The sequence below is a fragment of the Trachinotus anak genome, unplaced genomic scaffold, assembly GCF_046630095.1.
Source record: "Trachinotus anak isolate AG129_WGS33_773 ecotype Australia unplaced genomic scaffold, CSIRO_AGI_Tana_v1 ptg000021l, whole genome shotgun sequence".
NCBI lineage: Eukaryota > Metazoa > Chordata > Actinopteri > Carangiformes > Carangidae > Trachinotus > Trachinotus anak.
This window is the reverse complement of record NW_027273872.1, coordinates 25,508,868-25,531,832: the sequence shown is the minus strand read 5'-3', so window position 1 is coordinate 25,531,832 and position 22,965 is coordinate 25,508,868. Positions and strand designations below refer to the sequence as shown.

General features: G+C 42.6%; 1 long non-coding RNA gene across 1 annotated transcript; it reads right to left on the bottom strand.

The window, feature by feature from the left end:
- Positions 1 to 587: 587 nt before the first annotated feature.
- Positions 588 to 11,914, bottom strand: LOC139605754 (uncharacterized). Its single transcript, XR_011684466.1, has 2 exons — positions 4,180 to 11,914; positions 588 to 1,053 (listed from the first exon to the last, which is right to left on the bottom strand). It is a non-coding gene; the product is annotated as an uncharacterized lncRNA (long non-coding RNA).
- Between the last annotated feature and the right edge of the window lie 11,051 nt (positions 11,915 to 22,965).

Below are 22,965 nucleotides of genomic sequence, written 5' to 3'. Positions count from 1 at the left end.
GACGGGGCGTCAGGTCAGCAGAAGCACAGGACGTCTCTGAGAGTCAGGCCACTGTGTGTGTACCTGTGTTACAGCTGCTGCTGTAAGAGGCTTCCCTGTCTGTGCAGAGGTGTCAGCAAACAGATGTAGCCATGCTGCTTATTGGTTAAGGTCACGGTCCATCAGTCCTTCATCTCTTAAGCTGGATATATCCCAGTTACCCATGCGTTGTGTTTACTGCCAGTGCAGAGGAACACATCGCGTTCATGTGAGGCATTTTTCTGCCTGCTTTTATCAGGCTTGCAAAAAAAAAGAGCCAGATGTGAGAGGCACAAACTGGGGCTGTGGTTTTTATACTTGGAGCAGCAGCTGCAGTCACACTTAGTGTCTCACCTGTTTTGCCACAGTTAGAGTCCAGAGATTTCAACTGAATCGAATTTTCACCAGCTAACTTAGAAAAAAAACAAAAAATAAAAACAGATTTTGCACAAAATATAAACTTTCTTGGGGAAAAAAAAATCAATTGTATTAACATTACATGCCAACAAATTTGTGTGAATATATGTACAGTGCAAAATGATCATAATAGTAATGATTAAAGATGGAGATATAAAAAGAGTGACTTTATTTGTGCTTGTAGAAGTTGCAAATTGTATATTACATTTCATTAGCAAGTTGTAATGCACCTCTCACATGACATTCAGTCCTGAACACAGCAGGCGCAACAGTGTGGTTGCTTCCTGTCTTCATGTCATCATGAGAGGAGCTTTTCCTCTGCTTCGTGGTGGAGAGGGTTTTCATTCTTACAGACAAACACAATCATCTGCTGTTTTGAGCAATTAAGTGAGGACTTGAGGAAAATATTTGCTGGTGCATATAATGAGCACAGAAACGTGAGGCAGAGGTATTTCTTCAAAAAAAAAAAAAATATTAGAAATACATAATCACATAGAACTGTGTGAAGACGTCCTTCTTTTGGTGGTTGGAGGACACATATGGACTTCAGTTGCTTCAGCGGAGCCACCTCATCAAACATCTGTTTCAGAAAACGTCTTTGGGTTTGCGCCACCTGCTCTGAAAACAAAAAAATAAATAAGTTTAATAAGTTCTGATTTTAAATAAGAAGAAATTTTATTGGTGCGTTAAGAACAGAAGCAGAACTGTGGGGGACACCTGGGAGGAGGGTGTACAATAATTTCTTGTCTTTCTGAAGAACAGAGGTGAATCCATGTGACTGATACGATCTCTCATTGCTTTCATTTATTCTGTCAACTTGATTAATTAAGGTTTGTTTTTACAGTCAGGTAAGTGTGCACGCACACAGGCAGACAGCAGATCTTAAAGAAGTAACAACAATCACAGCCTCATCCCTTAGCTCTACTTTAGTTTCCAGAAGGCAGCCGTTTGAGGATTAGAGGCATAGGGGATCTTGGCAAGGCACTGCCTGTATGTTTGTGTGTATCTGTGTGTGTGTGTGTGTGTTTAAATAAAACATTCTCATGAAGAAACACAAAGCTTCCTCTAAACTGTTTTGACTTCCTTAAGGGGGGGATTGTCAGTTTATATAGGCTTGGGAGTATATAGGCTTCTTGGCAGGGCTGGGCGGATTAACACAGCAAAGCAGAAGATTTGATGGGAGCAGAATGATGATGTGAGTGCATTAGGAATTCTGATTGACAAACAAAACAGATTAGCCTGCCATCACTGTCTCTTTTCTGGGGAAATTGCAGGATTGTACCTTTTTATTTATTTCTCTTCCTTGCCAAGATGTCAAACCAACATTTCTTCTCCTTCTTCCTTCACTTGTTTCTCCTCGTCCTAAATTCCTCTCACTTTGTTTCCTAGTTTCACATACTTGACATCCTGCATCCTCCTCCTCCTCTTGTCTGGATCCAAACTTTCTCTACCTTCACTGTCTCCTCCTGTCACTTCTCTTGGGGATTATCGGAACCTGAGCGTCCTGCAGCTCTTTTCTTTAAGTAGCCTCACAGCTGCTACTGTGCCTCAGCTTTAAAGCCTGGATGGATGGATTGGGGAGCAGAGTCTTCCTCTCTCTCCATCCCACGCCAAGGCCTCCGCTGCTCTCTTCCCCCTCCTTGCTGCATCTCAACAGGAAAGGAATGTAATGTTCTTTGATCCCTCTTCTTTCCACTTCTCTTCCTCTCCCTCTCTCCTGCGGGGCTGTGTTGAAAGGGCAATACTCCCAGGGTTCGCCCTTCATCCTCCTCTAAAACCCTCCCTCCCATGTGATCGCTACATCTGTCACCACTGTGCTTTTCCGCATTTTCGTCTCATTTGCTTCATTTGTCCCCACAGCTGCTGGACTACAAAATGGGAATAAAGATGAGACTTGTGGAAAACTTTTGCTTTTTCTATTATTGATGCCCATCCATCCTAGTTTTCCTCTGCTGGTGTCCCCTCTCTCCCCACAGACATCCACTACTCAATGGTACTAGCCTTTGGGATTGTAAAGGTCATCATCCATAAAGCTACAGTGCTACTATTAGTCATTAGCAGAGGAGGACTCCTGGTGCTTTGGTGCGTGAGAGTGTGAAATTCCAGATCGCATTTAATCCGTGATGTTCGTCGGTTCCTTCGTGCAGAGTTCTCCACAGTGCTCCAGAGGCTGCAACGTTCTGACATGAAACTGATCAGACACAGCTCAGGTAACTTCACGCCAAAGAAAAGTGAACTACAGTCAAATCACACTTAAATGTCAGTGTGAACTGTGACTTTCCACAGCATCCCCTCACTTCTTACACAGCTATAAGCAAACACTGCTGATACAGAGTTGACATGTCGTGAATTCATGCATATTAATCAGAAATGGCAGATAACAGAACCCTTAAAGCAGTAAATTGAGCAAATAATGCACAAATGTGTGCTCTGCCTCAGAGGATCCACCATCAAGGGTTCCACTGGTGACAGCAGATGGAGTGTAATCGAAGTGGGGAGGAGAAAACACAGCGACATTAATGATTTGGGTAGTACGTCCTGACAGAACATGTGTTTGCAACTGTTAGCTTACAACATCAGGCTGGAAGCAGCACAGTGCTTCATTCATGTGGTCTGAGGTCTCGCGGCTGTCTGTTTGAACATCAGTATTTTGTCCTAACACCATTAAATTACACTAAGTAGTCATACAGGCAAAAGAAAATATATGTCCATAAAACAATATTATTTCAGTGTCAGCTGTTCTACAGAGACAGGCATCAGAGGCCCTTTGCAAACACTGCATGGCTCATATCACTGACATGCATACACAGGACCACAGTGCAACACAAACAGCCATTCTAGTTCAAGTGAAATTGTGCAGCACAGTTCCAGAGAAATGCAATACATGGGGATAAACATTACAGCTGAAGAGGTTATTACATATGAGCAGGTATAAGCACGTGTTGTGCACAGGTAGGGGCAATTTGGTTATTGGCGTATAATATTAGTGATTATCAGTGATAATCACCAATTAATACGAGTAATAATTATTCAACATAACATCACTTAATATTAAACCGATTATAATTCAACTATAACTAAAACAAACATTGGTTACTAACTAGATAATTACAGGCAAAACACATATGTACAACCGTGTGTGTGTGTGAGAGTGTGTGTGAGGGAGGGGAGAGAGAGAGGGAGATGGCGACGAAGTCACGTGAGTGACGTGTCAGTAGGAGCCAAGATGGCGGCAGAGTGAGGTACTCGCTAGAGCCAAGATGGCGGCAGCGTGACGTGAGTGAGGTCGTCGTTAGAGCCAAGATGGCGGCAGCGTGACGTGGTGAGGTCGTCGTTAGAGCCAAGATGGCGGCTGGCCGCAGAGCGTGAATGGCGTGAACACGAGAACAGTGGGCGGGGCCTTGAGCCTCACGTGTATGACGCGACCACACTCTCGGGCCTGAATGTGAGAGAGGTGTAGATGAGGTGATTGGGAGGAAAGAGGGAGAATAGAGGTGAAGAGAGGAAAGAGTCCACAAGAGATCGTCACCACAGTTAATAATCACCACAACATCACCACACAATAACGGAGCCAGAGAACCGAGCTCGTCTGGTCGGATATTGGTCCTTTAACTAGAGATATTTGGCTTATTAAGCTGATCACAGTGACCGATCTAAACAACAGGATCTGCAGCACTTATCAGTCAGATACAACAATACAACAGCTACACTAACTGTGTCTCTGCCCAGACATCAGCCTCTTACTGTGAGCGGCTCCGGTCCTCCGGAGTCAGGACAGAAAGTCTCTGGGTCTCCACAGCTCGGTCCTCGGCCGGAGCTCGGTCCTCAGCCGGAGCTCGGCGGGTCGTGTCTCTCTCCTGGCGGTGACAGTGATGAGTTCCTCGGCGGCAGCGGGAGGATCACAGATGAGGGACGGTATCAAAGTCGGTGCTCGTCCTCAAACGTGAAATCAGCTGATTGCACAGCGATCTACGTCGGATCCGAAAGATGAAAAAACAAAAAGGAAACAAACAACAGCAGTCTGTGTTCACACACAGCTGAAGCAGCAGTGTGCTCACCTCAGACGCCATTAAACGCACCCAACAGCATAATGCACAACTTGTCCTGTCAAATTGTGTAATTCAAATACATGTAATGGACTCACCACACAGAGTTAATTAGTCCCTGAGTGCTTTGAAAAGTTAAACTGAGATGGTCAAAGGAATCGTGAGCACATTCTCACAGCTGGGAGTTTCTGTCCCGTGCTTCTGAGGAAACAGAGTTTGAAGTGCTGTAGGCGCTTCCTTTGAAATTCTATCTGAGTTTACCTCAGCTCTTACAGTAGAGCAGGTCCTGTGTGCTTGTGTGTGCGTCACTCCGTCTGCTGCAGGGCTCTGGTGGATCACTATGCTCCATGTCACACAGCTGGGTCAGGTCCACAGTGAATCCAAACGAGGCCCTGTGCAGCCGCGCCACTCACACAGCCCTTTCACATGGCTGCGGATTTCAGATTACACCTCATAATCTTCATCTGTAGAAGGCGTCGTCCAGGTGTCATTGCACTTAAAGTTATTTTCCATGTTGGCCTAACGGTTGAGTTCACTCCATGTACATCCATGGAGAGAGCAGCGGACACACCTCTCTTTATGGTTTTACATTGGGGCAGGTTTGAACTAAAGTGGATTCTCTGGTGTGTCAAGCCCCTGTGTGGAGAGAAAAATGTAGTATCAGAGCACCTAATTGTGTCATTTATCTACAAACAAATATACAGAGAATAAGATGCTATGGCGGCACTTAAGACCTTCAGTTCTGAAGGTCTACCTGCAGAGCAGCTCGAACTGGGCGTAATACACAGGACACAAGTGGCTGTGACAGGAGCTTGTGCTGAAATAACTAATCAAACATCCTCTTTTCTTTATCTTGAACTAGAATGTGCTCTGTGTCACGGCACTCAGCCAATTAGGTGACAAATGCACCACACTGTGGAAGATAATACATTTTTCCCAGACGTTAGCAGACATAATAACGTCACTGCAGAGGACCCAGGGGAACAAAAGCCATCAGTCAATTTTAAAACGTTTCAATTACGGACGAAAATGACACGCAGCAATCTGCTCTAAGCCGCCGCGAGGAACCTATCATTTAAGTGCGCTTACTGCACAGTCATCTTCATTCAATATAGACGGAATACATGAAGAATGTTAATATCAGGTTCAGTGTTACTGAGTCCACAGTACGATGTCATGCAATTACATGTACACAATTTGACATAACTCTGATTTCTATCTGATTTAGATTCCACTGAAAGTTCTCACAAAAGACCCACAAAAGTGAACAAAACCTTAAGCAACAAACACTTTTCTTTAACCTCCATCCTCACAATGTCCTTCGTGAAGAAAATAGGTTTTCAAAAGAAGAATAAAAAAAAAGGGCTTCTTGGAACACATCCATGAATGCAGATTTGCCAGGCTGTGTCAAAATTCATACTGTTTCCAAATAGTCTCCAAAATGAAACAGCCCATAAAGAGTGGAAAAAGCCCATTATCATTCTTACGGCGCATTGGAAGATCTTCAACCCCTGCTACGGCCAATCAGGAGGCGAGAGCTTTCCAAAAGTAGAGCTCTGCGGGAAGCCGCAGCTTCACAGAGAACTGAAATGCTCTTCAGGGGAAAGTATTCAACAAAGCAGAGGTCTGAAAACAATGATACAAGAAATCTGCTTTTCTTAAAGACAAAAAGGATTCATTAAAATGTGGTTCACAGCACTAAAGGAGAATTCTGCCCTGAAATACAATTTACCTGCAGTCTTTTAAGAAAGAAAGAAATTTCTGCTTACTTTAACCTGTAGACTCGACCTCATTGGGCTGCTGATTATACCAGCCTTTTGAAGTTAGGTAACCAGCTCGTATCGACCCATCTCGTCACTTAACTTACAAATAGTACTGGTTTCATAATTCAACAGCTTCACACTTTCCACCTGATACCAGCTTGTCACCTTTGTGCGCCCCACACTCTTGTCACCTTTGTGCGCCCCACACTCTTGTGGCCTGAAAGGTGTTCAACATTCAGTACTCGAAAAATTCAAATACAAACACATAGTATTTTCATTTGGACATTTGGACATGTCACAACAGAAAAAGCAAAGGTGGAATTAATAAAATGAATGACGGCTTGATTCCATTTCAGTGAGCCAGCTCCAACATTTGGTACTGTGCATGCTGGCTAAGTGGAGAGGCCTTCAAGGACACTTGAATGTCACAGCCATCATTAATCCTGCTATGAGTCTAAATGTTTACTGTGAAAAAGATCTACTGGTGTAGATAATTGTTGTTTTGTACAGTTGTGCAGCTAATTTGAATCAAAACCGTTCCTCTTAAGCTTCTTTTCATCTTGCTGCATCATGCCCTGAGAAAAACAGCTGTTAGTCCTAATCATTCACACACACTGATATATTCCATTGACTGCTCATGTAAGTAGCCGCAGCTGCAGTGACTATCTACCACTATCTACCTCGCTGTACTTAGCATTTTACAACGATGTTGCTTGGGCCTAACAGTGATTGTTATCAAAGGTGTGTGTGCATTAATATGACAGACGGAATGTGTTGCACTGGTTTGTCTTGTGGGAGCTAGTTAAGTGACTGCTTTCTCGTTTTAATCCTCACAACTCTGAAAAAAACCTCTGGAGCAGTACACGCTCACAGGTCCAGAAAGAAATCGTCAAATGACCTTTAGGTTTTTGAGTAAACTTCCCCTGGGGTAAAGCAAAACCATATTTCTCCAATTTACTTGTGGTGGAACACATTTAAATTCAACTTAAAAACTAAATTGCAGACCAAGTTTGATTGGATTCTCTCCTCTGTAGTTCCCCCCGGGGTGTTATTATCTAGCATTTCTTTATAGTTACCTCAATATCCAGGCACAAGATGGCAGTGATTGTGTCTGACAAACGCAGACATAATTGTGAGAAATTTGCATAAAGTCGGATGATTTAGGAGTTTATTAATGACATTAATAAACAAACGAATTAATGTGTGAAAAAAGACAAGCTCCAGATTAGTTGTGAGAAAACAAGCCACAGTTTTTCATTAGTCTGTTTCTTTCATTTTTTATTTTATCTGTTCTCTTTTAAATATTTGTAATTAGAGACAGTGACAAACTAATAGGCTCTATTTTTTAATTCTACTACAGGATTTCCAAATTAATTTGAGTTTCATACTTCTCTGTGTTTGAACTTTGTTCTTTTCCTCTCTCTTCTTCATAGTTGTTTATAGTCTGACTCACAGGATGTAGGCTGAAGGTATGACCCTGCAATTAGGTGCATTGTCCTCCCGTTCGCTTCCTCCTGCAGGAAACAACCTGCACACTGACAAAGGCGAGTCTTGATGAAGATTTGGATCATGCAGAATCGCAGTAAGTATATGTCTTTGCTGTTTTTTGAGGGGTTTTCTTGATGGTGGATTAACCTTTTTAATGACTGCACTTGTTCCTCAGACGCTATCTTGCGGGAGCACTGTCCCTGCTGCCTGGGCTCAGTGCTGCCCAAGACGATTCTAATCGGTTTAAAGAAATGCAAACAAACTGGAGTGTTTTTCCTCTATAGCAGAATGATAATGGTCGCAGCCAAAGCAGTCTCCCGTGCTGACACAGCGCTGTGGAGAAGGCCTCATAAAACACTGAGCAGACGAAGGAACGAGCTGCAACACAATGAATGATTGATAGAGGTCGAGAACCCCAGATCTAGAGCCCTGCAAATTCTACTCAGTGACGCTGCCTCGTTCTGGCTGATTGTACAAGATAAGTCAGGTCCACACACAGATGATCATCTGGAATTACTGACATATTTAACCCTCATGTGGAGCTGTGGAGAAACAGTGTTGAAGAAACTGAGCGTGTGTGACTGACAGTGGTTGTGCCTCCGCTGCATGTGAATAAAATGTGTCAGGTGTAGACAGATGGAAAGACGGAGGTGCTGCAGCAGCCTGCTGTCAGAGCTCTGCCAGCGGTGGGTGGGTGGTGTGAAGGGGGTCGTGCTCATGCTAAAATGGGGTGCGAAGGTATCAGCATGCTTCAAACAAAGTGAAGCGCCCACTTGATTGGCCAGGTGTGCACAGGTGAGAGAGGAGGCAGGGTTTGTATCTCTGAACACCGTGGTGTAGCATCATGGTTGCCTTCAACATGAGGAAGTGCAAAACTGTCACTGCTACTACAACATTTGCACAATTTATCTCCTCACCTTTCCTCCTTTTTTCCTGCATTTATACATGTTGAAACAACAATTCACACCAACTAGTGTACTGAGGTTCTACTTTACTGAGGTTCTAGTGTACTGAGGTTCTACTTTACTGAGGTTCTAGTTTACTGAGGTTCTAGTTTACTGAGGTGTGCAGAAACCTTAAGGTTGCTTTACAAAACTTTACAAAGTTAAGATTGTCCTGAAAAGTCACGATAAAAGCACCAAAATTACAGCCATACAGACCAGGTAAAATCAGCACACCACACACAATAAATCAGTGACAAACAATAATTACCACTTCCTCACAAATCAGCACAGATAGATAACCTAAAATCTCAGCTCATTACTCCTTATCTCTCCTGCCAACCCCCTGGATTCGCAGGAAACACTTTGATGTGCATTTGCAGAAAAAATCATTAGTTTTACAATTAGTTTTATTGATACCAACAGGTCTGTCTGCTGACTGTCCGCTCACGTCCACTACACACGCTTCTTAAGTTCACTTTGTACCAAAAATGGTAGCAATAGGGGCGAGATAACAGCAGTGTGTGTGTGTGTGTGTGTGAGAGTGTTCTCAGTTATATAACGAATGAAAATGCTCTAAAGTAGCATACATAACCAAGCTCAGTGTCACACAGTGTGTGTGTGTGTGTGTGTGTGTGTCTGTGTGTTCTCATTTAAAAATATCCATTCATTAAAGGGTATTATGAAACTAGCTTTTGAGTACGGGTGGCCCCGGGGCCCTTCAACCCTGAACTTATCCTTGCCGTGTCACTGTTATGCTTTTCCCACAAATTAACAACTAAATTCTTGTCTTTGCCGATGTTAAAAAATAAAAAAACAAAAAAAGCTGCCAACTCTGGAATAGAATGTCACCTTAAATTCCAGCATCAGGTTTGAAAAGTGCAGCCTTTTCCCATTAAACTGTGGCGAGTTCACCGAAAACTCTTTAAAATTAAAGTGTCATAGTGTTGTTGTGCTCGCTCATTTATATACCAAATGCAGGAGCATGCATAGCAGCTATTGAGTTGTCACAGCACTTATCTCTGCAGGATGAGTATAAATACAGCAGCCCACAATCAGGTCCAGGAATATACTGCGCTCCAGAACAGTAAACAATAGGCCGATTTGGAAAGGTAGAGCGGCGAGCATGATCACTCTGCGTCTCCCCTCAGCTGTAATATAACGACATAATACAGCCAGGCATTCAGAGAGCTGCGACTCCGCATATGCCTGCCAATATCTGAGTCTTTATTACGGTGATGTAGAGGATTCATTTTTGTCCCCGGTGCCATTTTTACTAAATGCATTGTCTGGTTTTTGGCCAGCAATTGCCCACTATGAAAAAAAAAAAAAAGAAGAAAGGAGGAATCAATATTAAGTCACTAGCAAGTATGTAGCTAGTAATTCACTGTTGTCACATCACGAAGAAACTTGTTGGCTCTCCCAGCGTCCGTTCACCTAACAATTCACCCATCGATTCAAACAGTCGCACCTTTCCTGTGTGGCCTCTGCCAGTAGCAGCAGCGCTGACGTGATGAATGGCCTCGGAAAGCTGAAACTTTTTTTGTTCCGTTACCTTTGCCACTGAGGATAAAGTGAGTTGTTGCATTGCTGTGCGCTACGGCAAAATCATCAATATAATGTTGTTGGTCTCCAGCTGTGATCGCTTCGTCTTTTCTCTGACAGTGATCTAGAGCCAGATTGTCACAAAGACGTCCATCATCCGTTATCTGTTGCTGCTTATCTTGGAGCCCCCCCCCCATTCACATTACCCTAGAAACGGGGGACGACTTGGTCAGGTCACAGTCTACTACAGGGTGAACTGACAAAGACGGACAACCATTCACTTAACGGGCGCTCACAACGAATCAAGATCTGTGTTGAAACGCAGGGCAAGGCAAGGGGCAGTATTGTTGTGGGGTGGGGGGGTTCAGGTACCTGTGGGACATGGATTCAGATCTAGGAAGTCAAGTTTGTGATATTTTGTGAGGTAGGGAGCTTTTCTTCTAAAGTTGTGAGGTGTTGGTGCGTTAAATGAAGACAGTGTATTGTGTGTCAGCTTAAATCCAGTACCTGCCTCCTGAGCCAGAACATCAACAAAACCAGAACGCAGGTCCAAACCAGAACTTTATTTCTCTGTCTATTGATAGACCTAAAGACCTGATCCTCTCTGCCTGACCTCACTCTTTTCTCTTCCTCTCATATGCTGTGTCTCTTCACTTTTCTTCCTCCTCACCAGAGCAATCAGCCATGACGGGTTGCCGTCCTTGCTGCAGCCACCAGGAGAGAATAGGTGCGCTTGACTTAATGCAGCGCTGCACGGCACCAGCTTGACATGATGCATGCTGGACTTACTACCATGCATGCTGTCACCGGTGCTGTGCAGCGTCACCATGTCACATGACATTAAAACCTTGCAGGATCAAGGCACCTTCAGTTTTCCCAGGTCAGGCGGCTGTAGTTGTTCCCCACCAGCTGCACCGATCTGAAGTACCTCTGTAACGACAGCTCTCTGTCCTGATTGTTGTTTGATAGTATTCTTAGGTCAGTGGTTCTCAATAAAACAGAAATCAATAAAAATGATCATCTCTATATAAGTGTTGCTCTACTAGGTGTCTCTCTAGGTATTTCACATGTGACCTTTCCCCACATATAAGTTGCCTTAATCACTCACCCTCCACGTTTTCATAAAAAATTGTCAAAAAAAATGTGTCATTTGTCAAAAGTATAATGTAAACACACCCACCCACCCACACACACACACACAGTGACTGATTCATACTGCTCTGTGTAGGCAGATCTATAAAAAATAATTATATATGTAACCTGCATCATACAGGACCAGGTCACATGTCCTGACATAGAGAGAAAAACACTTTATTGACTTGATATTGCTGTTATTTTAACATGTTTGGATGAGTAAACAGTGAGTAAACAACCTGCTGCTGTGACACAGGTGTACTGAGCTCACTGAGCTACAGGAAGTGGACTGTGACCTGACAGCAGTTTAATACTCCGCCCCTGAGGCCCCGGCAGTTGATGATGACCATCAAATCAGCCAAAGTCAATCTCAAACCCACCTGGTGTTATCTCCCCTCTGTGACCCCACCTCTCATGACATCACAACTTTGAATAACACAGTGGTTTATAATACTGGGAGACAGGAGTTTTCAGCTATGAAAAGTTATCACAGAGATGATTAACTGACCTGAACAACAGAGATGCTGCGTCCACATTACAAAGAAATCCACCAGGAATGTTGCATGTATATGTGGCCAATCAGATACATGCAACGACAAAAGTTGAGTCTTACTGGTTTAATGTTTTTGCCGACATACATTTTTATTCCAGAACCCTCTGCGTCGGTATCACAGCGGGCTCCGTTCAAATGAATGATGGAGAAGCGTTGGCTAACACAGATTTTGTTACAGCATTTTTGCCTTTATTAAAGCAGCAGTAACAGAGAAAGAGAGAGAGACAGGGAAGTTGGGGAGAGCGAGGGAGTTGAACCTTCCTGGTAAGCCTCCTGGGCGCCTTCACACAGACCTTCAGTCAGTCTGAACACCTGGTATTAAAATGTGTTGTCTCGATTGTCTCTGCCTCTAATTGTGTGCTGCTGGACTTGTCAACGGACATGTCTGTGTCTCAGGTGTTTCTGGGAAAAACACTTGCTAATGCAAGACACACAGAACACATGATGATGTTACACAGGAGGGAGGTAAAAGACAATATAACATTTTCACCAGGAAATTTAAAATGAATGACCTTCCTTATTAAGACCCCCCCTGTCATTAAAATATTCTTCAGACCCACTGGACTTTCGAGTGGATACCCTGACTTTTCCAAATATGTCAAAATGAATTTTGAAGAAATATGTAATATGTGTACATTTAACATTTGAATGAGTAGTGCAGCCATGAAAAGTCTTGCATTGTTAATAAAGTGTACTGTCAGTGAAGATATACAGGCTGATGCTCAACATACTGTATCTAATACAGCAGACAGCATTATATGAAATGATGGAACAACTTCTAAACTCCTCCAGGGAAACACGAAGCTAAACTTTATTTGAAGAGGTCAGAAACACAGTGAAGTCCATCTCCCTTGTATAAAGGTGGAGAAGCATTAGACATCACTCCCCACCCACCACCACTGCTGGTCCAGCGGCCCTCTTTTCTGAGTTACAGTAAAACAGCCACTCAATCACACAAATTATGCCAAGTGGGTGTCAGCTGTTTCCATTGAGTTCAGTGGCTCTGTGTGGGATTTGTCAAGGTGCTCTGGTTTCCTCCTACAGTCCAAAGACATGCAGGTTAGTTGAAGTGGAAAATGTAGGCAACTGTGGAAAAGAAATGGGTGGATGATTCTGTGTCACATTTGCACTTGACCGGCACTGATTCTTATATTATGTGTTTCTTTTCTAAGCAGCCAGAGCTGCTCGTGTGCTGTTATTGTCCTGACACGTCGTGGCTGTGGACAGCTGCTCTGTGGGGTGTGAAGAACTACACAAACTTTGATCCGTGTTTCAAATGAACATGATGAGAAAATTATAACCAATTTTCTCACCTGAACAACATGAGAACAATGTTTCATGATGTTGAATTGTACAAATACACAATGTGCTCTTTCAGCAACCAGCTAACACCTGCTCTTACCAGTGAGTGCTAACACTATGAAGAAAAAGACATGTTGAGAAATAAAATAAAATACCTAACATCCAGCACAGATAGCCACTTGGCACGGTGTCAGACTTCAAAACAACTTTTAACACCTGCTGTCTTAAAGGAGCTATCTGTTAGTTTTGCTATCGCTACATCGCTAACATTAGCATTAGCAGATGTTTACCTACCAGTCCAGAGGAAACGTTGAGAGTTCAGCATCGAAGTTTGTTCCTTTTCTCACCAAGAGCTGTTTTCAGGGGTGAAAGCAACACCAGTTTTAACTCTATCATGTCTTTTCCTCCACTAAGGTTAGCATGCTAACCAGCTAGCCGGCCCATCTCGTCACTTTGTGATAGTGACTCATGTAGCCTCTAATCTGCCCTGAAGACGCAGCGCTGCTCACAGGGCGTACTATAACCTCTTGTCTTGTAAACGCAACAATCACCACCACCCGCTCCAGGCAAGAAACCACGTTTGGCAGCGATGATATCTCACAAATAGCCCCTGCAAGTGTCAAAAAGTCCCAGTTCATGGGATTAACATCAGAAAAACCCAAACTAACACTTTTTTTTGTAGCATGACATCTTCTTCTGAACTGACTGTTCTCACATTGCCAGGGTCACGGTGTAATACAGGCAACACCCCCTGAAGTCCAGGAGCCCCCAAAGTCCCAGATTCAGGTGGTCCCTGTGCCACTGTGTCACTCTTGTGAGCATGGTTTGAAGTGTGCCTGTCTTGTTTTGCTTGTGCTCACATGGAGCCTTTTCCTACACACAGTTGTGTTTCAACAAACTGTCACACAGAAACCCTGGGGCAGATGACACACAGGTTTGGTTGTCCATGCAGCCCAGCTTGTTCAGAACACCGGGTGCACTGCATGTGTGATCAGTCTCATCCACAGATCTGTGTCTCAATCCACATCATATCACTTGAAAGTTTGCTGTTAGTGACACTTTATTGACCCATAAGGGCAAATTCTTTTTCACTACACTGACCAACAATTCACACACAACTATGACAGGCAGAAATATAAGCAAGTACGACACAACAGCACCTAACAGCAACATGTAAAACAGCATGGAACTACACAGAGCCCATGACGATGATGGGACAACAGCAGGACAAGGTATTTAGGGATCACCCTGCTTAGGGCTGCTATGGCTGCAGGTACCAGGCTCTGGCTGAAGCGGGGCCCTCTGCACTTCAGGGACCTGCACCTGGGTCCAGAGGGCACCACAGTGAAGTGCTGGTTAAGTGAATGAGTGATGTCCTGTGCTATTGCTGTTGCAATATATCTGATGGTCTTACAACTGAGCTCTTGGAGGTCGGGCATGTGTAGTGTAGTGTATTAATTGTGTAATTTACAGACATAACTGATGGACTTACATAACACATTTACAGCTAAGTACTTCTATTCTCAGACCAAAAAAACCTGGGACAAAATAAAACTGTTTAGACCTCAATTAACCTTCACTGGGAATTGGTCATGGGGGGGTGCACATTTTGTAGCCAAGGTTACTGCTCAGTCCACCACATCCCAGCCAGGACAACCCTTCATTCCTGAGAGTGAAATCCAGCGTGGAGAACAACGTCTTCATGCTGTGAGGCTAAACAGGATAAGGTATATGGTGCTGAATGAATATTAAACATGTTTATTGAAATTACACAAAAGACCAGAAACTCCCAAGAAAATGGGCCTCTGTGGATTTTTAGTTCTTCTAGTCATCGCCTCTGCCCACTTGCCGACTACATTTTCATCAATGCTTTCTAAGATTCTCACACACACACACACACACACACACACACATACTGCTGTGATTTGCATTTCAAAGGCTCTTGTGGCGCAAAACTATCTGACTACATGCTGCACAGCTGGGGACAGTCAAACACAGACAGAAAGAGCAAAGACTTTAAACACCAGATCAAAGAGTGAGACACGGCACACAACAAACCTGACGGCCACAACGGCAGCAACGGCTGCGTGCTGCGATATCGGAGCTGACAACTGGGACAAATACCTCCAGAGAATTAAGACGCATTTCTGTCTTCTTTAAAACCCCTTTCAGTGCACATTTTTTTCAAGGAATAACTTGAGTATTTTCAGATTATGAGGTTATTTGGTCATTCTTTCTTTGTTTTTTCCTTAATGACATAATCACCCACACACAATCTTTTTGCTAAACAGGTGGTGTGGCTTTCCCAAAGATCTTGTGACACACATTAAGTGATGTCCCAAAATTAACGCACACAAATGTATATATTCACCTATGCAAACACCTAATGTATTACACACAGAGCCACGTGCGCTCCATTTTCTCTCTGCTTTTTTACGGTTACTTATGTTATTACAAATTTCAAAATGGACATGAACAAACAAATCTACTGAAATATTTTTTATATATTAAAAATCTTAAGCTGAAATATGATTTCTTTTAAAATTATGTTTTACCAAGAATGTTAAATAAAAAGATATGCAAAGCCTACTATTGTGTTTCTTTTGTCTTGTTTAATTTGACATTTGAAAGAGTGAAATGAGATAATGGTTTGCTTCAGTTTCTGTCGTTTTTATACTGACTTAATATTTCAGTGGTTTGGGAAGCATGCTTATTGGTGGCTTTCTGAGAGTTAGCTGAGGGTATTGATACCCCTGAGGCTGGAGTCAGGACACAGTTAACCTCTCTTAACATGAAGCCTGTCGCAGATAAACAGTTCTTACTTGTTCCAGCTTGTTACTACCCATAAAAGCACAAACTGTCATTTCTTCCTTTTTACAGATTAAATACATGAGACCCAAGATGTTAACTAGTGAACTTTACTAGTGTTGGAAACCTGTGGACAAGCTGCTTCACTCTGTTTCCACTCTTTTTGCTAAGCTAAGCTAACCATGTGCAGCTCTTACTGCAGAGACGTGAATCTCACATCAGCCCTTCTCACTCTCAGACAGTGATATTCTGCTGTTTATACTGTAAAAGTCCTGCATGTAAAACAAGGTTTTGGACAGAACCTGTACTCGATGAGATAAAACTACAATAGGGAGCACATTAGTCTTGCATAGCCAGACAGTGCTGTGTCGCTGCATCATCATTCAGCTACTGGCAACAAAAAAAAAAACCAAAAACACTATGGCTTGTTTGCATTTCTTTAAATCAATCACAACTGCAAAACAGTGTTGGGTGCAAATGTTTTGGTGGACAGTTTGCACGTGGGGAGGCGAGCACCACAGACAGTGTGTAGGTTCCTTGCTCAGAGGTTGTTGTTTCCTTGCAAAGCAGATTTTGAACATGGTAACAAACAGGGGAAGAGGAAATGACAGGCGTATACCCACAGCCTACATCCAGTGAGTCAGACCAGCAGCACATGGAATAACAACGTATATGTGATGGTTGTTAATTCAACAGTGTTATCAAAGTTACTTTCACAATTATACACATTCTCCATCTAAAACTGCTGAGGAATAAATGCCAGTTTTCATTGCGTATTTCCATTGTAATCAATAGCCTGAATGATCCTACATGAACAATGCACTACATTTGGGTTAATAACAGTTTACCCCACTGTACTGACTGAGCCACAGGGGGCACATCTGAGCTGACAGCAAGAGACTGGACTCTCTTGCATTCATGACACTTAAGTTTCAATTTTCTGAACAAAAAGGAGAGGGGGGTGGGGGGTGTTGGGGTCTCAAGGGAAAGAGCCAATGGCTGATTTTACTAATGGAATATATTTGAAATGTCCTTCCTGATCTCCCAGTGGAGGGCAAAAGAAGACACGGTCCTGATTGGATGACAGAGTTAGAGCCATAATGAGAGAGAATAGAGGAGATGAATGGATATCACACAGAGAGAGGCCATCTTTAGTTAAATGCAGACTAAAAGAGTCTGACTCCCACAGCAATGGCTCTAATCTGCCACATACAGGGGGGGTTAATGACCAGAGCACGAGGGAGAAGAAAACTAGATTCAGAGAATAATTTAAAACCTCCTGTGTGGTGAGTCTGATGTCAAACTGTGAACACGCCACAAATTCAAACGTGATAACTCTCAAACTATGACACTGGAAAATGGATCACCAAAAACAAAAAACAACCAATGTGACCTTAGTGGCTGCAAGGGAGCAGAATCTACCGCTGGCAGCTAAGAAGCTCACATACTTTCATGTCAGTTAGCCATGTTGTGAGGGGTTATGTGCTGCTGAAGGGTGGCAGGACAGGAAGGGATGTATCTCATGTACAGTATGATGACCCTACCCCCTCCCCACCGTGTAGACCAGGGTGTCAAAAAGTGAACTTTAGAGGTGCTGGTAGGCAGGTTTTGTTACCTTCACACAGAGTGAGGACAGGTGTTTTCCTCTGTGTCCACCCTAAGTAATGCTAAGCTAACGGGCTACCAGTTTCAGACGCATGTTCACTGCATAAACGTGTGTGGTCTCAGACCATCCATGACATTGATTTTATTAGCGAACTCTTGGCAAGAAAGCAACTTGCAACGTTTCCTCTAGCCTGCTAAATAATAAGGCTGTTCATGCTAACGTTGGCTATGGCAATAGTAACACTTAGCTCTTTTTAAACTTTGTGGAAAATGTAATAGTGCATTATGTCAATCGTAAAATCAGGTACTTTTATGGTTTTGCATCTGTGTTAAGTCATGGTTGGCCCACCATTTTTTCCAGCTAAAAACAACACAAGGTATTAGCATGTGTGCACTACGTAACATTAGCATCGCTGTGCAGAGACTAAACTCTAATTTGTCTAATCCCTCATCTGCTACCTCTAGGGTCCACTTAAATCTAGGCAACCAAAACTACGTGGTTAAGACTGGGATCTCAGACCATCCACGATTTTAAAATCATGACACAGAAGTCTCACATAATACATGAAATAAAAGAATAAATACACCTCTCTGACAGGACTTTCTCTGCAATTTTGAGTGTCCTACTGACAACATTGTCCTTTGCACTCTTCCGTCCTGAGGGTTAACATTAGTCGTGACTCGGTGTTGACAGAGCATGCCACAGTATTGTCTTAAGGATGTTAAATCCACAAAAAGACATCAAGCACAGTCACATGAGAGAGAGGCAGAGAGAAGGGCATAAAGAGAGAGGGAGTTGTCACCCTTGACCGATATGTGAGAGAAGATTGGAGGGAAAAGAGGGACTGAGGGAGAGGTATTGCCCCCAGCCAGAGGAAGAGAGAAAACTGAAGTGACATACAGAAAAAAAAATGTCACCCCACAGCCAAAGGAAGACGGGGGGGGGGGGTGGCAAAGAAAGTACTGAGAGACAGAGAAAGGCAGAAGGGAAGTTGCCCACAGCTAGAAGGGAAGTGGGGCTTTGAGAAACCAATGGAGGGTCAAAGTGACTTCATCAATCACAGCAGACACGTCGATGAGAGACTAGAGAGGAAATGCAGAGTTAGGACTTGGGGCGCTCTGATCACTTGTCAAAGCCCAGTGTTGTTCTGCCTCTTTAAGGCGCCCTGGACAGCTTCTGTTCAAAGGTCCAGCGGGTTTTACACAGCAGAGCTTCTGTTTGAGGCTGCCGCTGAGCGTTACGGCTCACGTAGGGAAATGGGCAGATGTTACCTAGGAGGCTGCAGGGAGTTTGTCCAGATGAAGGACAGTGTTGGACAGACAGGCAGTGTCTGATGTTGTGCTGAGGTTAATGGAAAGGTTTGTTGGAAGCTGAGACACCTACAGTAAAGCTGTTGAGGCAACAATGCAGGTGGAGTCACATGTGGCTCCAAACGTTCTTGAATGAATGCAGCCTTATTCCTACACAATGATTTAAAGACTACAAACTTTAAACTGTCTCTGTACAAAAGATGACATGAACTAGTAAACAAGCTGAAAGAGGATAATGGACAGCAGCTTTTTGCTGTTTTCACTAAAGCTGTGAGAGGCCTCTGAGAATGTGGGAAATGCTCTCAGTCAACTGCTGTTCTCTGCTTCTATTATGCATGTATTTGAGTCCATGTAGTGCAACAGTTGTTTGGTATATAATACAGTGAATTAAGATTGTAAGCTCAAATAAATGCCTGTTTTTTTAAAGACAGTCTGACTCTGAATGCATTTTCATTCAGACAGCTGACAGCTTGCAGTTTTATCGATTATATTTCCAAAATCCAGGACACAGATGGTTTGGCCAATCCAGACAGTTCTTCTTTATTGTAATATATTGTTATTTCAATATAGATAACATATAGAATTAAATCAATGGCATAATGTATCAGTGGACATTAGGATGCAGTGGGAACAGTTTCTTGGATTTCAGGCGTTTTTACATGTTAAGTGTTCTCAATAATGTACAGTATATTTCCATTGCAAAGGCTGTTTCATATGAATAGAACTCTTGCAAGAAATAGATTGATCATACTAATGTAAGATTATAATTCTTTTGCTTCTTCTTAAATGAACATTTCCACACAGAGTTAAAGAGATTACTGTTTTTCAATTAGGGCACCCAAGGGTGCTGTCTGGTTGACTGATTTGAAACCACCAACTGACACTTTAACCTGTGACAGTGTTAATATTCTCCTTGCATGAAACCTCAGAAAGTGCCAACTCTGACTCGCTGTCTATCAACAGGCAGCTGGAGCCCTGAGCGATCAGTCATTCAGTCATTATTTAGCCTTTATTAGAGGTTAGTACGGTTAGTTCAAAGTAATGTAGCTGTGACTGACAAACAATGAAGCACTTGGAAATATAAGCCATAAAAGACTGCAAGCAGACGAATTAAAATTAAAAGTAAAAAGATGACTTTAGGTTTAAAAAAAAAAAAAAAGTTTAAATATGCAGGTAACATTACAGTGTTATAAAAAGAGTTCAAATAGAGACAATTAAAGCGGTATTCATAACATTCTAAGGCAAATGTCAAGAAAGGTTTTAGGATAACATTTATTAGTGTCGGCATTTTCATTTCCACAGATCCTCAGTTCAGCTGTTCCAACAACTCACAGCACAAGAGCTAAAAGCTGCCTCACTGGAGGTTTTTGTCCTGCGCCTCAGACCAACTGAAAAGCCAGTGCCAGAGGACCTGAGGGGACGCTCTGTTTGGACATTAAAAGCATTTTCAGATAAGTAGCTCTGTGTAGGACCATGTAGTGACTTTTAAAAAATGCCAACACTAGGTTTGCTGTGTCTTCTCCTTGTGGTTCTCCTTAGCATTCAGACATATTATAACAATAATAAAGAAAAGACGTGCAGTTAAGCTTGTGATTAGATTTGGGCAGATAAAAACAATAGTATGTCTTTGATATTGGAGGACCCTTGGTTTAATGACCATAAAAAACACATGACCTGTGTCTCTGGTCTAATTTGTAGCCAATGAGGAACGTGAAAGGTGAACTCAAATGAGACAGGTTGGCTCACAGAGGATTTCCTAAATATTCTCAGATGTTTCATTTGCAGTCTGCCATACTCTCTCTGAAGTGCTGTCTGTGTCTGAAGTGATTCATCACCTGTTCGCAATGAATCTTGGGATAAGTTGGGCCATGGAGGACTGACTCCATTGTTGCAGGATGCACATTTCTGTTGAACTTGTCCTCACGGCCACACTAATATAAACTGAGAGCAGAAAACCAGGTAAACAGGAAGTTACACTTGATTAAATTTGCTGCATTTTTCACATCACAGACAAATATTTTCTAACTTTTCAACGGAGTCTCCTCTGTCAGAAAATATAAAGCTTTAGGTGATAGCAGTTCTGATCTTTTACACTTGGAGTGATATCTTTCAACAAACATGGCTCCCTCAGTTCCAACTATGCCATTACAGTCACCATGGCAACCTCCTAGTGCAGTGGGGGCAAACAGCAGACTTGGATTAGCTGATTAGATGACGTCTGTGTGTTTATCAAACACTTGACTGACTTTTCTGTCAAAGTGCTGCCACAGACCGCTCCAAATGTACAGACAGGGCACAAGGATATGCAGACATTTCAGCAGTTTTCACAGGAAGTATGTTTGAGCACAGTTTTAGTCAGGACACGTTCGGCAGTTAATTTCAGTTTGTCATTCTAACTGACTCCACACACACACACAGAAAGAAAGAAAGAAACACACACACACACACACACACACACACACACACACACACACAGGTCAGACCAACAGCCCATCTGGTGAGGTGAGTCCAGGTCTCTGTGAAGAGCTACGGCTGGAGACGCGCTACATACGTTGCGTATGTGTGGCAGCTGCGGAACGTCCTGGTTTTCCTTTTCGGAGCCCGTGGTTACAGCAGGCACAGGCAGCGAGGCTGTTTGTGTAGACTGGTGTTTTAGAGACATTTTATGTAAAAAATAAATCAGAAACTTATTTAAAACTAATACATCATTCAAGTGTCCTGCAAACTCTACGTAGACAGACAGAGCTGCAGTAGGGTGGAGCAGATATGCGCCCGAAGAGCGTTTCCTCTGGAGCAGATCAGCAGCAGCTGCGACGCTCACGCCGCACATCCAGTGTCTCTCTCTCTTCAACAGGAGATAATACAGGAGGAGGTGGTTATTTTGTTTTGTTTTTTTAAGTGACATGAAGTTCGTGTGATAACTTTACATATTACAGAAAATGCTGTGTCCGTAGCCACCGTGACCATTAGCATTGTTATGAATGTTAGCAATTGTACTTAGAGTCACTATGGTAACCGGAGTGCAACTGGACACAGACAGCTACGTCCGATCACTTTATTAGACGACTCCTGTGGTCTTTATCAGGAACATTCAACACATATCTAGAACAGCAAAACATTTCTGATCCCGCAATACATACAAAATATTATTTAAATTATATTTAAAGGCTCCATCAGATGCAGCCTAGAAATGCGACCTTTTCCTGGGCAACACTGACACAAAGCCCAAGGATTATACTTTTAAATGTTTTGGGTTTCAGCTCAGTTCAACGGCTAACAGGGAAACTGCTATTATCCTCATCGTAATATTGTGCGATTTAATACAGCCTAGTTTGTGCAGTGTTAAATAAAAATGATAGTCCATACAGCATACGCATGAATTTATTTATTTTTTATTTAAATTTGTTTCAATTTTATTGTTTTAAGTTTTATTTTTTTAGTTTGTTGTTTCTTTGTTTTTTGTGTTTAATTTGGCATGTTTCTTGTGCTCTTTTTAACGTACTTTAAGATCAGTGTCATGGTATTTCTTCAGTGCTATACGAAGGACTTGTCTGAAGTGCATTGAGACGTTTCCCCTTATCCGAAAGGCTTCTGGTTGGTGGAGACTTCCACCTGGTTATCATATTATCATATTTCCAAAAGAAATATGATAATATGATATAGGAAGATATGATATAGGAAAAACTTCTGTTATCAGAAAGAAACTGACAGAACCACACTCATGGTGGGTTGATTAGAATTGAAAGAAGAAAGATTCAGTGGGGTCTTGCAGTCTGAAAACAACAGTGGTTTAGATGTTTTCTCAAAGAAGGGAACTAGCTACGCACCGCAACTTTAACAGACGAGGAAAAAGAAAACCTATGATAGATTAGAATAAGAAGAGAAAGTATGACAGATTATGATAGCGATAGCAGCAACAAGTTAATAATTATAATAGTGATCAACTAAGTAGTGTCCCATGTGTAAATTTAATGGGCAAGGGACACTTAGATGTTTTGTCCTTCATATAGCACTAAGTAAAGTTTTGTTTTGTG